Genomic DNA, 15,292 nt, shown 5'->3' with positions numbered 1-15,292 from the left:
CTGAAGACAAGAATAGAATAAAAGTGCCATCTCATTCAGTTTTGGCACTCTCTACTCTCAACCTTGGGCCATTGATTTGCCATATGAGGTTTATTTATAACTCAGAGTGACCCCGTTGATTTCCTTCTTTCATGAGAAACTTTGGCTGGAAAAGGCATCTCTCAAGCTAGGAATTTTTATAGCAGAGGTTCTTGTTAAAAACTTTGATGCTAGTGTGGTCTTAATTTATTCAATTTACCTTCGTAAGGGAATTAATATCATTGCAGCAGTACTGATGACGGCATATCTTGGGTTTAAGAAATTTTCTATCTATTAACTGACTGGGAATCATCCAGGGGAAGACAGGAAATCCAATAATGTAAATAAACTTGACATTAATAATGTCCATACATTTCTGGAGCCAGCCATGTAAAAAAGTAGAGAACACCATGATATAAGTGTAGATTTTTCACAATGAGCTGGAAAAATACCCTATTTACAAGCTCAGAGGGGCACAGTGCCTTCTCCCACAGTCAGTCTCTCCCATCAGGAAGCTTCCATAATTCTCTTATCCTTATTCACCAGAGGGCAGACAGAATGAAAACCACAATCACAGAAAACTAACCAAACTGGTCACATGGACCACAGCGTTGTCTAAGTCAATGAAACTAATGAGCCATGCCCTGTAGGGCCACCCCAGATGGACGGGTCATGGTAGAGAGTTCTGACAAAACGTGGTCCACTGGAGAAGGGAATGGCAAATCACTTCGGTATTCTTGCCTTGAGGGTCCCATGAACAGTATGAAAAGGCAAAAGAGAAGCAATAGTCTAAGAAGAACCATTTTAAGAATGTTGTGACAGGCACTTGGTCCTGGAAAATTGAGAAGAAATCATAGATCTGGGGTTTATGGCTATATGATACTGGATTTCTGCATGGGGCTGACTCTAGCAGGATGAAAAGTTACATTTATTGAGTGTCTATTGATAGCTGTGCCTATGTGAATGGCATTAGGCTTAATCACAATCTGGGTACCTTTTGTCTCAGAAAATGTGATTTTCCATCATCCTACACAGGTGGTAATGTGATGGAGTGAAGCCTATGATCCAGGAGTGCTGGACTCTGTAACCAAGCCTTCTGTCTCAAGTGACTGAAGGTAGAAGTCATCCTTAAAAGGTCAACAGGGTCTTTAGCTGTGGAAGAGAGTCTGTCTATCATTTTAACATCATTCCTCATCAGAGATACAGAAGCAAACTCAGCAGTGATCCAATTTCTTCTGTGAATCTCTCCCTTAGCTATGATGCCCATTTTCTTTCTCTCCTTAGGATTATGTAAAAATATAATGATAAACATAAATAAGACATAAGTAATAAAAAAAACCCCATACATTTTGTTTCCTAACAAAGTTATAGGAATATCTGGGCTTGATTTCTCCCTTAATCCTGATATGGTGCTGGTGAAATCTCAAGATAGGGGATAATTCAGACCAATCGGAATTGTAAACAATGTTAACAATGGTGATGGCAGTGGACTGATATTCCTTAGACTTCCATGTAAATTCCTGTCCAATAGCTCAAAGGGAATTTCATGTAACCCATGAGTTACATAAATGTGATGGCAACATATTCAATACTTTTATTGGGTTGATAATATAAAAATAACTGTATAGGGACAGAAAAATTCAAAATGGGCACTGCAGGGCTTCTTTTGTAGCTCAGGGGTAAGGAATCCATCTTCAAGAGACACAGGTTCGATTCCTGGTCTGGGAAGATCCCGTATTCCTTGGGACAACTGGGCCTATGCATCATAATTACTGAAGCCTGAATGCCCTAGAGCCTGTGGTCCACGACAAGGGAAGCCGCCACAATGAGAAGGCTGTGCACTGCAGTTGGAGAGCAGCCCCTGCTCACCAGAATTAGAGGAAAGTGCATGAGCCAATGAAGACCCAACACAGCCAAATAAATACATAAATACGTAAATAAAGATGGGACAGGGAATCAAGATTTCAGATTCTTGCCTAGTTGCCGATTATCTAGAATGGCTAATGTATTAGTTCATGAGTATCATGTAATACACTGCCATATGAACCACCACGCCATCCCACTTTGAGTGCTATCCACACTCCATGGCAGTGCTTTCTCATCTGGCCAGTCAAAAAAATTCATTTGCTTTTCTCTAGAGAGGGAGATGTTGGCCAGAGAGAAGAAAAATGCCTATAAGCAAAAGGCAAGCAATTTCCAACATGTCTTGGTTTGTTTACCTTCACGGTGCCTTCTGTTCTGCTTAGCCAAGGATAGGATGCTGTTTAAATTGATATTGATGTTTGTGGCTTTACTGTGGAGATGATATTGATCATGTTTGTGGCTTTACTGAGAAAGAGAGATAGAAGTTGCTTGTCCAAGTGCATCACACAGAGCTAATATCCTGCCAGGAAAAGAATGGTGATATCCAGCAACTTCCACCTTCCCGGCTGTGCTTACAAAACCCACTAATTAGGCAGAACAAATCTGTTTCATGTCGTCTCCCTTTAGCTTTGATGACCGCCCTTTTTCTTTCTCTCCTTAGGGATATTTACATGAAAACATCTTTGTTTCTGGTGAGTTTGTTTTTCTTTCTCTTTTTGAGGGCTACCCTCCCTTTGAAAATAGTGACTTTCATCTCCAAGTCCAGAAGGATGGGTTCACACTGCGCTGCTTTTAACAACCCAGGTCAGTTGCTAGGGAAACACGTAATGTCTCAGCTAACGTCAACAGAAGGCTCTGAGTTAAAGTAGACAAACTTTTAGTGTAATTGGAACCTACGATATGCATGAACAGTAATACTTGCTGATAAATTCTGTATTAATGAATTGGACTTTTCGGCTTCTTCCCAAAGGGCCATTGTTAGTCTTCTAGCACAGGCTGGTGGTTTTGAAAACAATTTGTAAAGCGATAACTTAAAAGAAAAGACTTCTTGTATTCTGACAAATTATAAAAGATTTTTTAAAAGGTCTCTTTAAAGAATCTTGCACCTTGACAAATTGTTGTTCAGTCTCTCAGTCTGAAGCCATGGGCTTCCCTTGTGGCTCAGCTGGTAAAGAAGCAGCCTGCAATGCAGGAGACCTGGGTTCAATCCCTGAGTTGGAAAGATCCCCTGGAGAAGGGAAAGGCTACCCACTCCAGTATTCTGGCCTGGACAATTCCATGGAGTGTACAGTCCATCGGGTGGCAAAGAATCGGACACGATTGAGTGACTTTCACTTCAGTTGCTAAGTCCTATCTGACTTCAGTCCATGGATTGAAGCACACCAGGCTTCCCTGTCCTTCACGACCCCCCAGAGTTTGTTCAAACTCATGAATTTGACAAATTATTTAAGGATTTTTAATTACATCAAGTGTTATAGGTAAATTTTGAGCCCTGTCTATAAGGTAGGCACTGTGCTAAGCATTTGGCAAGCAATAACACACTGCGAAAGTGCTGCGCGCAATATGCCAGCAAGTTTGGGAAACTCAGCAGTGGCCACAGGACTGGAAAAGGTCAGTTTTCATCCCAATCCCAAAGAAAGGCAATGCCAAAGAATGCTCAAACTACTGCACAATTGCACTCATCTCACATACTAGTAAAGTAATGCTCAAAATTCTCCAAGACAGGCTTCAGCAATACGTGAACCGTGAACCTCCTGATGTTCAAGCTGGTTTTAGAAAAGGCAGAGGAACCAGAGATCAAATTGCAAACATCCGCTAGATCATGGAAAAAGCAAGAGAGTTCCAGAAAAACATCTATTTCTGCTTTATTGACTATGCCCAAGTCTTTGCGTGGATCACAATAAACTGTGGAAAATTCTGAAAGAGATGGGAATACCAGACCACCTGACCTACCTCTTGAGAAACCTATATGCAGGTCAAGAAGCAACAGTTAGAACTGGACATGGAACAACAAACTGGTTCCAAATAGAAAAAGGAGTATGTCAAGGCTGTATATTGTCACTCTGCTTATTTAATTTATATGCAGAGTACATCACGAGAAACACTGGACTGGAAGAAACACAAGCTGGAATCAAGATTGCCGGGAGAATATCAATAACCTCAGATATGCAGATGACACCACCCTTATGGCAGAAGGTGAAGAGGAACTAAAAAGCCTCTTGATGAGAGTGAAAGAGAAGAGCGAAAAAGTTGGCTTAAAGCTCAACATTCAGAAAACGAAGATCATGGCATCTGGTCCCATCACTTCATGGGAAACAGATAGGGAAACAGTGGAAACAGTGCCAGACTTTATTTTTGGGGGCTCCAAAATCACTGCAAATGGTGATTGCAGCCATGAAATCAAAAGATGCTTACTCCTTGGAAGAAAAGTTATGACCAACCTAGATATCATATTGAAAAGTAGAGACATTACTTTGCCAACAAAGGTCCGTCTAGTCAAGGCTATGGTTTTTCCAGTTGTCATGTATAGATGCGAGAGTTGGACTGTAAGAAAGTGGAGCACCAAAGAACTGATGCTTTCGAACTGTGGTGTTTGAGAAGACTCTTGAGAGTCCCTTGGACTGCAAGGAGATCCAATCAGCCCATTCTAAAGGAGATCAGCCCTGGGTGTTCTTTGGAAGGAATGATGTTAAAGCTGACACTCCAATACTTTGGCCACCTCATGTGAAGAGTTGACTCATTGGAAAAGACTCTGATGCTGGGAGGGATTGGGGGCAGGAGGAAAAGGGGACTACAGAGGATGAGATGGCTGGATGGCATCATGGACTCGATGGACGTGAGTCTGAGTGAAGTCTGGGAGATGGTGATGGACAGGGAGGCCTGGCGTGCTGCGATTCATGGGGTCACAAAGAGTCGGACACGACTGAGCGACTGAAATGAACTGAACCGAACTGAACACATTGAAGGTGGATTATTGGTTACCGCAGTACCGCAGGAAGGTGTTTTTATTGTCTGCATTTTACAGATGACGAACTTATTAAGAGAGAGGCTAAGTAACTTACCAGAGCACATCTGGGCAGAAACATGGCAGAGTGGTGATCTGAACTCAGAGAACCTGACATTATTGGTGGTAGACGTTATGAACCATTAAGCTACACTACCTCTCAGTCACGATCCCACTGGTTGTTCATTAGAGAATCAGAAAGTAAAAATTCCATTGGATAAACAAAATTTCCCCTTTGGACTTTTTTCCTCACTTTGACAACTGTGAAATAAATAAGAGTCTGACATTGTGGGTGGGGCAGGGCGGGGGGGAGGCGGAGTTCTTCTTCATGCAATGGTGAGGGCTAAACTCCAGAGCAACATTCATTCATTTATTTTTAAAAATATTTATTTATTCGGCTATGTCAGGTCTAGCTTTTGGCAGTGGGTATCTTTGATCTTCATTGTAGCATGTAGGGTCTTTAGTTTCGGCATTTGAACTCTTAGTTGCAGCATGTGGGATCTAGTTCCTTGGCCAGGAATCAAACCTGGGCCCCCTGCACTGGGAATGCAGAGTCTTAGCCACTGGACCACCAGAGAAGTCCCAGAACGTCATTTATTTTTAAAGTAATTTCAATCATATCAATTAGTTGTAGGGTTGGAGGTGGCACTGATCAGCTCATAGGACACGGTTCTGCTCTGACTTGTTCCTCTGCACTGAATTACTCCTTAAGCTATTCATTGGACAAGGCTCATTCAATGATGAGACAGAATCAGGATTGGTGGGCGAGGAACAGTCCTCCTAGAAGAGATGTGTGTATGGGATTCAATAGAGAAGCTCCTCAGATGTCCTCTTAAAGAATAGAATCTTTTTCTCTGCAAAAGAAATAGTGTTTCTTTAGAGAGCTGCAGCAATGAATAAGTGGTGTTTTTGAAAAGCGGTGTTTTTCTGTGTCTACATACAGTGATGTAGGAGTCTTTTCAATATTGAACTTGAGATGAACTGAAATAATAACTTGATATAAATGATATTAACCTTTTTTAACTTTTCAAAAATTTTTAAAACAAAAACATTTTCTTAAGGAAGAACCAAATGATGCTCTTCTAGAGTTCTTATTTTTCACTTTGAAAAGGCCTTAGGATTAATCACAGGCATATCACCAAGGTCTTCACAAACGTAATTTTCAGTTTGGCTGATTTGGTCTTTTCCCCATAGTCTCCACCATTTCAAAGAACACCATATATTTTATGTTTTGTGAAAACTCCCCTCACTGAAAACAAAAGGAATAATTAACAGTCTCAGTAGCTCTGTTGCCAAGAGTCCCTGTAGCTCTCTCCTGCTTACTTACGTATGTTTGGAGATGGACCCTGCATACCAACAAGCCCACAGGTGCACTTTCTGTTTCCTCCTCTCTGTGATTACTAATGTCCAGGAGCAAGGTTAAAAAATGTTTTCCATTGTTATGATAGAATATCCATAGATGAAATGTGTCTCTTAAAGGCAAAGTATAAGTAAGTAAGTGTTACTTGCTCAGTCATGCCCAACTCTTTGTGACCCCATGGACTGCAGCCCACCAGGTTCCTCTGTCCATGAGATTTTCCAGGTAAGGATACTGGAGCAGGTTGCCATTTCCTTCTCCAGGGGATCTTCCCAACCCAGGGATCGAACCCGTGTCTCCTGTACTGCAGGCAGATTCTTTACCAAGTGAGCTACAAGGGAAGCCCAAGGCAAAGCATACTTTTGAGTAAGAGGCAGTTTGTTGGGATGCCTTATCTCATAAATTTGTCATCTTATTGGCTTTGGGATGGCTGGACCAGTGTGCGCGTGTGTGCGTGCACTTAAGCGTGCGTGACCTGAGTACACATAGTTCAGTATTTCAGGAGGTCGTCACTCTCAGGGTTGTACAAGTGCTGTGTTGGTACCTGGGAGTGATTGCCATCTTAAACATTGGCCCGAGACGGTAAAGCGTCTGTCTCAGTCATGTCCGAATCTTCGCGACTTCATGTTCACAAGGTGTGTCTTACCACACCAGAGTCCTGGCTCTGTTATGGATTCTCTGACAGTAAGGGGTGAGGGCTGAATCGCAGCTCCCAGGCTCTAGAACAGGGCCTCAGGAGTTGTGACAGGCTTAGTTGCTCCAAGGTATGTGGGATCTTCCGGGATCAGAGATCGGACCCATGTCTCATGCATTGGCAGGCAGATATCAATCCACCGTTCCACCAGGGAAGTCCTCAAAACTAATTTTATGATTTATAAATTATGGACTCATGGTACTCTCTAGGTGGTGTACTTTATTAAAAGCATTCCTATTTAAAGTCAGATGTATCTTCTTTCAAGTCTTCCAGGGTATTCTGCTGACTGCGTGAATTCAGTTGCTTGTGGAAGGGCAAAGACTCTACACTGGAGACCCTCCATCTCTGTGGGCATCTTGAGGCATGAGGCCCATTTGCCCCTTTCTCCTCTGCATGGGTCCCCTATTTGAGGATAATACTGGCAAACAGCTATGGGCAGTCAGTGTCGAGAAATAAATGCCTAGTCTTGACGGCCTCTTGCTTAAAGTGTCTCTGCAGAGAAGCAAAGCCGTGGGTGACTCTTGAGAAGCAGCAGCAGGAGGAAACTTCCAGATGAAAAGGAGAGATGGACCAAAGCATTCACCCCCCACTCCCTGAGAAACAGAGACCTTCTGATCAAGCAGGACTCCTGGCCAGCTCTGCACTGGAACATACTGGAGAGCTTTAATAACACTAATGCCAGGAATTTCCTTAGACCCATGAGATCAGAATCTCTGAGACAGGTTGCACGTTTCTATTTTTACAAAAGTCTCCCGAATTTGGTAAAGTTGTCAGGTATGTTATGGGGAGATTGTAGCGGTTGAGAAAATCAAACCTGTCAATCCTAAATGAAATTGACCCTGCATATTCATTGGAAGGACTGATGCTGAGGCTGAAGCTCCAATACTTTGGCCACCTGATGGGAAGAACTGACTCACTGGAAAAGACCCTGATGCTGGGAAAGATTGAAGGCAGGAGGAGAAGGGGATGGCAGAGGATGAGATGGTTGGATGGTATCACCAACTTGATGGACATGAGTTTGAGCAAACTCCAGGAGACAGTGAAAGACAGGGAGGCCTGGTGTGCTTCAGTCCATGGAATCACAGAGAGCCAGACATGACTTAGTGACTGAGGAACAGCTTCAGTGGTTGACCAGGTGCCTTTTCCAGTTCTTTCTCCTAAAAATTTGGGTGACCTCTGTTTGGTGGTGACAAGACAGGATGGCTCTAAGGGGAGGGAGAATGAAAATTTCTAGAAAAAGTGCCATTTCTTGGTTTCTACTGCCTGGAGAGACAAAAAACATCATTTGGGAGTGAACAGGAAATCCCTTCATCTTGTCAATGAGAAATGAATAGAGAAATGAAACCGCTCTCCCTACTTTCATTTCAGACCCCTGGACTTCTCTTTTACAGCTGCAACCATTTCTGAACCTTGTGCCCCAAAGGTGTGTGAGGGCAGAAAACAGCTAATGAAGTTTTATTCCTGATAATCCAGGCAGCTATAATGATTTCACTTCCACCCAAGGTCTAGTGGCCAAAGGGATGCTGGTTCTTCAATGAGAAAGATCAAGTTGACTAGAAATGAGGTTGCATGTTTCCATGGTTTAAAACTTCAAACTATCTCTCCAGTTTAGGTGATACAAAAAATAAAGACAAAAATCAAACCAGAGGTCCACATCAGCTATTCTGGACACCTATGAAACATTTATGTTGAATCTGAAAAACATGGTAAAATGCTCCAGTTCTAATTGGAAACTTTCCCCAGTTGTTTTCTCAGATTCCTGGGGGACTGAAATCAAACATCTGTGGCAGGTCTGTGGTTAATATAAATGTTAGGAGTGGGCTTGTATTCAGATGCCAAGTTTCTGGAACTGTGACCAACCATGGCAACTTAGGTGCTTTGCTTTTAAGAATACTGTGCAAGCATATTGAAAACAGCCAAAGGAAACCCCTGCTCAGGCATAAATGCCAGCAAGTGGCTGATTGGAACTCTCTTCCTTAGATGCAGAGACATGTTTTCTCCTTCCCAAAAGTTCTTTTGCATATTAGACATTTTTTTTTCCAGAAAAGTATTGGTCTACATAGGCTTCTGTGGTACAGAAAAGCAATTCTTCACATGTATATAATAAGTACATGGAGGAACCTAGTGAAAAGAACATAAAGTTGATATATACTTAGCTTCGTGTCTGACTGGGCTGTGTACCAGCTGTGACTGTGGGTAAGTTACTGACTCTGTCACCTCTAAGATGCAGATAAGAACTCTCTGGCACATGGTAGTCAATCAACAAGGCTGTTTCTTTCCCTCTCCCATTAAAGGAGACACATGCAATATGTTGCAGCTTCCCTGATGGCTCAGTTGATAAAGAAACGGCCCACAGTGCAGGAGACCTGGGTTCAGTCCCCAGGTTGGGAAGAGCCTCTGGAAAAGGGAATGGCAACTCACTCCAGTCTCCTTCCTGGAGAACCCCATGGATGGAGGAGCCTGGTGAGTTACAGTCCATGGAATCGCAAAGAGTCAGACACGACTTAGCCACTAAACAACAACATACCAGGGTTATTTTTGTTTTTATCTTAACATAGTGGAAGATAAGCGACAGGAGAGATTCAAACCAGGATGTGGAAACATGAGGCACCAGGTTGGGTGGGTGGCAGGTTTCACTCAAGGTCCCAAAGTCACAGAGAGGGGCTCGACCTACTGTGTCCGGAAGACGTTGTTCTAAGCAGCTTCTAGACCTCCCTTTGTACAAATATTTAAGACTTTCCATAAATTGAAGTCAGGTCACCAAATGATGGAAGAACTCTTTGCAGTGAGTGGGCTGCTCTGACGCGGAGGGAGTGGGTCTCTCCAGGCTAACTCATATCTGTTGGCCCTCTGTCTCCATCCTGACAGCCCATTTCATCTTGACCTGGTGGTAGGTTACTTCCTAGCTGTTGGCCCTGTCCGGCTGGATCTGGCCTTTAGCTAAAACTCTTTAAGGTGTGAATCCTCACTGTGTGAAGAGCCAAAGAATCTTGCATAAGGACAGTCCCAGAATAAATGAAGTCCCGTGTCACGTACCGCCTTTGTAAAACACCTTGGCGTGGTAGCAATAGGCACTCTCTTTAATAAAGCTCATTCCTTACGGCTCCCACATCTTATCTATTTGGACTCTGTGCTTCTCATTATCAGTAAATGGAAACACTATGGGTAGATTTGGGTCATCATGGAAAAAAAAATTATAGCTGTCACTGCCTTCTGCAATCTAGTTGTTCATTATACGGACCTGAACCGTTATCTTTTTGCCTCCGCTGTAAAGTGCTTTGTGTATATGAGAGCGTGTGTTTAAGTCTCAGCCAATAAATACACAGTTTGAGGAGGACAATCCTATAATTTTGAGTTCCAAGTGTGAGAAAAGGAAAAAGGGTCACTTTGATTAGGTCATCATGTACAGCAAATGGAAACTTCTGGATTTTTCATAAATCCTCACTCATCAGAAAAACCACCATCATTCTTTGGTTCCTTTCTCTCCTAATCCAGGGAATTACATTCTCTCAATTTGATCTTTTTTTTTTTTTTTAATCAATGGCAGATGCATTTCCTTGCTTCTTTCAGTAAATAGCATTTTAATTAAAAAAGTCAGTAGTTTCAGCTGTATTTTGCTAAAGAGATGAGTAACCAGACATGGAAGCTGATGCATTTTCATTTTTATTTTTTTCAAAAGCAAACACACAGAACAGCCTGTAGGGCATCTTCGGGGCACATGTAACTTGTTAAAGGTTCATTAAGGGTCTCTGAAATGGAATTTGTTTGGGTAACCGGTGTTTATATTTCTCAAGTTGATGATTTATCACTTAAGTTACAGTAGCACTATCCATAAGACACAGGCAGCCTGCGGACTGTGACTCAGACTTGCCCACGTTGTGTCCTGCTTCCAGGTCACCTGGATGGGGACCATTCCATTTGGTCGGAAGTTTCCTGGCTACCATTCCAGAAGGAAATGTTCTTGTAAAGACAGACTCTCTAACATAAGCGATTTCAAACACAGAGATTTAAGAGCAAATTAGGGGCTTACTTGGTCTGAATGAGGAAACTAAAATGTCATGATATTCTTTCATATGATGTGCTTAGCAGATTGGGGAAACCTTGGCAGTTTATGTTTGAAAACTGGAAAAATGCAATGTGCCCAGCGCTACTGCAATCTGTCAAGCCCTCGCATGCACAGCATTTCTTGTACCCTCCAAGCAGCTAGCTCTGGGAGAACAGTAACGTGGGGATGACCTTTTCTTTATGGAAATGTGCCAACAAGTTTCCTGGAGGTCAGGAGGCTAGACTTTCGTCCACTTAGTAGTTGCAGGCAGAACTTCTAAATGGATGAAGTAGTTTGGGAAAAAACTCCTGACTTCAAGACTAGTTCTTTCCCTGTAATAATTTCTGCTTCCTTGATTGTGGATGGCAATTTTAGAACTGAAAATTCTGCTCGGAAATGGTACTCACCTGTGCGTGGGAAGGTGGAAACTCCTTTTTCCTTGATTTTGTTTCCCCATGAAGGAACTTCCATTAGAGCAATCTTGCTGGCCTGATACTGTGTGTGTATATATGTGTGTGTGTGCATGTTCAGTCCAATTGTCCAAGCCTTTTGCAATCTCACAGACTGTAGCCCACCAACCTCCTCTGTCCATGGGATTTCCCAGGCAAGAACACTGAGTGGGTAGCCATTTCCTTCTTCAGGGCATCTTCCCAACCCAGGGATCAAATCCGGGTTTTGATCCTGCTCTGCAGGCGGATTCTTTGCCAACTGAGCTACCAGGAAGACCCGGCCAGATCCTTTGGCCTTCACTATACAGGTGCCTCATGAATTTGAGCATTCCCAGTGGTCACTGGGTGTGTTCAAGCCGCTTTTTGTTTCATTTTGATCAGTATTAAATCTGACAGTTTGATATCTGTCTCCTGGCCCTAGTGTTTGTTTATACTCCATCGTTCCTTTTTTTAGTCATTCGTTTATTTGACTGTGTCGGGCCTTAGTTGCAGCATGCGGGGTCTTGGGTGCATTGTGAGGATCTTTCCTTGCAGTGCATAGACTCTGTTATGGCTCGTAGGCTTATTTGCCCTGGGGCATGTGGGATCTTACTTCCCTCACCAGGGACTGAACCCTTATCTCTTGCACTGCAAGGCAGATTCTTAACCTCTGGACCACCAGGGAGGTCCCACTGCACAATTCTTCATTTAGTCAGGGAACTTATGGTGCCTAATTTTTATTAAAACTCCCATCTCCATTCCTTAACCTTGACCCACAAAACTGTACCAAGGTGGTTTCCCCAGACTTAATCAAATTGTTGATTTGATATCCATTTGCTTTCAGATTTTGATGGCTGGGGGAGTATGGTAAAACTTTTAAGATGTCCTCGAAATATGTCACTGATGTGCTAGACTGTAACTAACCCAGGGATTTATTTTTGGCAGGGGTAGCAACAATGCCTTATTCTTCTTTGTAGCTTCCTGAACATAGTTTAGTACTTGTTGTTGAGTAGGTTGAGTTGGACTGAATAGGAGTTGGAGTTATTGCTATGACTACCTCTCTTTGTATGTAGCTATTTGAACTGAAAATGATACTGTCTGTCCTTCTATATTGCTTAAGGAAATTATATATTTCTATATTTTTGATTATGTAAATTGGAGCTGCTTCTTGCAACCTGCTAAATATTAAAGAGATGAACAAGATGAAGTTAACGACAGACATCAGAGCCAGTGCATGAACTGGACTCTGCCATTCTTCCCTCAAACCATGGGGAGACTGGCTTTGGAAAAAAGATGTGGTTGAAGAAACCCTCACTGAAGTTTTAAAAGTCACTTTCAATGTTATTTTAAAATTTTGTTTATCCATTCATCCACCAAGAGATACTTTGGCTAGTGTAAGTGATACTGTATGAAAATGAATATATAAATATCTTCTAGAGACTCTAATTTCAGTTCTTTGGGGTATATGTCCAGAATTGAAATTGTTAGAAAATATGGTAATTTTATCTTTAGTTTTTTAAAGAGCCATGCTACTGTTTTCTTCAGTGGCTGTACTCTTTCACATTCCCGCCAACAGTGTACTGGGATCCAAGTTTCTCCACCAGTGCCTGTTATTTTCCCTCTTTTGTTTGCCTTGGTTTTGTTTTTGATAGCAGCCATCCTAATGGATGTGAGTTGATCATCTCTTGTGGTATTGATTTCAATTTCCCTAATGAATAGGGATTTTTGAGCATATTTTCATGTGATTATTGGCCATTTATGTCTTCTTTGAAGAAATGTCTATTCAAGTTCTTTGTCCTCTTTGAATTTTTGTTGTTGTTGTTGAATTGTAGGAGTTCTCTACATATTCTGAATTTTAACCTCTTATTTAGTATATGATCTGCATGGATTTTCTCCTATTTGGTTGGTTGTTTCTTTATGCAATTGATTGTTTCCTTTGATGAGTAAAAGTTTTAAAGTTCAGTGTGGTTCATTTGTCTAATTTTGCTTTTGCCACTTCTGCTTTTGGTGTCATATCCAGAAACTATGGCCAAATCTGTGGTCATGAAGAAAAATTTCTCCTATATGTTCTTTATGGCAAAACCATATAAAGTAATTAGCCTTCAATCAAAATAAATAAATTTAAATTAGAAAAAGAGTTTTATAGCGTTAGCTTTTATGTTCTTGTCTTTGACCCACTTTGAGTTAATATACGGTGTAATGGAAAGGTGCAGCTTCATTCTTCTGCATGTGGGTATCCAGTTTTTGCAACACCATTTGTTGAAGACTGATTTTCCCCATTGAGATGTATAGGCATCCTTGTCAAAAATAAATTTACCGCATATGCAAAGGTTCATTTCCTGGTTCATTATTCTATTCCGATGTCCTAAATATCTGTCTTTATGCCAGCATCACTCGGGTTTGATTAGCTTGCTTTAAGTTTTGAAATCAAGAACTGTGAGTCCTTTAACTTTGTTCTTCTTCCCCGAGTTTTGGCTTAACATTACTTTAAAATAAAATTTATACTAGATTTATATCATAGTGGTTTTTATGCCTGACTTACCAGAACCAATTTCCCCACTGAAATGGCTTTTCCACAAATAAATTACTATGAATCTGTTGGCTATTTTAGGTACATTATTTCTTTGAAATTATGTGCTTGTCCTTACAGCTTATTGGAAAGAATGCTGCACTAAGAGTTGGGGTGGAGTTTTCAGGCCTGAGTTTGCTACCAGTAAGAGTGTGTCTTCAGTCATCTCACTTGAGAAAGACCTCAGTTTCCCCTCCCAGTGAAGACCTGACAGGCTGAGCCTTATGTTTGCTTTCAGCTCTCAGAGTCTAAGTCTTAGCAGATCAGCAGTCTGATGTTTGCTGAAGGATTACTCTTTTTAATTCACATAGGTACTCTACATTTTCTGAATCTTCCCCCTTGTTTATCACAACATGAGCACAATGAGATGCAAGATTCTTTCCGATTACAGGCATAACTGAGAATCTCAAATAGGGAACCAACTGGGCATCTCAGGTGCAAAGACAAAGCAATGTTATGGTTTCTCATGACCTCACATGGAACTTCATCTTTGGACAAAGTCTTGGGCATCTCAATAGATCCTGCTTTTCGTACATGATTAAAAGTTCACTTCAGTTGAAAAGTCACATGTTGCCCTCTTTCAATTCCACTTTAGAGCTTCTCCTCTTTTCCGTCCCAGGCCAGCCTCTGACTCAGATGCCTAGTGGGTGTGAGATGCTTGTGCTCAGTCCTGTCTTACTCTTTGGGACCCCATCGGGCCAGGCTCCTCTGGCCATGGAATTTTCCAGGCAGGAATACTGGAGTTGGTTTCCCTTATCCTTCTCCAGACGTTCTTCCCCACCCAGGGATCGAACCCACGTCTCATATGTCTCCTGCATTGGCAGGCGGACTCTTTACCACTAGCGCCACCTGGGAAGCCTTAGTGGGCGTGGTGGAGGGAAAAACTGACACTGTCATTGGCTGGTTCTCTCTCCAGTCTCCACCCACTTCCTCATCCCTTTCTCCACCCCCTTCCTCACTAGCTGCTCTTTGAAGCGGTAGAGGAAGAGGGATTAGACGCAAGGGGAAGGAAGGTTTTACGTTCCTGGCAGAAGTAATCTGATGTCAGTTCCCTCCAGTGTGGTAGCATCCAAATGCTATTCTCTTCGCTGCATGCATCCTTTCCCTGCAAACCCTGAAAGTTCAGTTCATTACCTCCCTTCTCATCGGTAGACAGGTGGGAATCAGGTAGCCATCTCCTTGTCTCCCAAACGCTAGAGGATACAGTTAGTCTATCCTTAAGAAGTTCTCTTAAACCTTTCTCAGTTGGCTTATGGGGGGAGGGGTAGTAAAGCACTCTCTGCAAAGGAGGTCCTCGTGAGGGGATTGATGGAA

This window comes from Ovis canadensis, chromosome 16 (assembly GCF_042477335.2).
Source record: "Ovis canadensis isolate MfBH-ARS-UI-01 breed Bighorn chromosome 16, ARS-UI_OviCan_v2, whole genome shotgun sequence".
Lineage (NCBI taxonomy): Eukaryota > Metazoa > Chordata > Mammalia > Artiodactyla > Bovidae > Ovis > Ovis canadensis.
Note: the sequence above shows the minus strand (reverse complement) of the source record.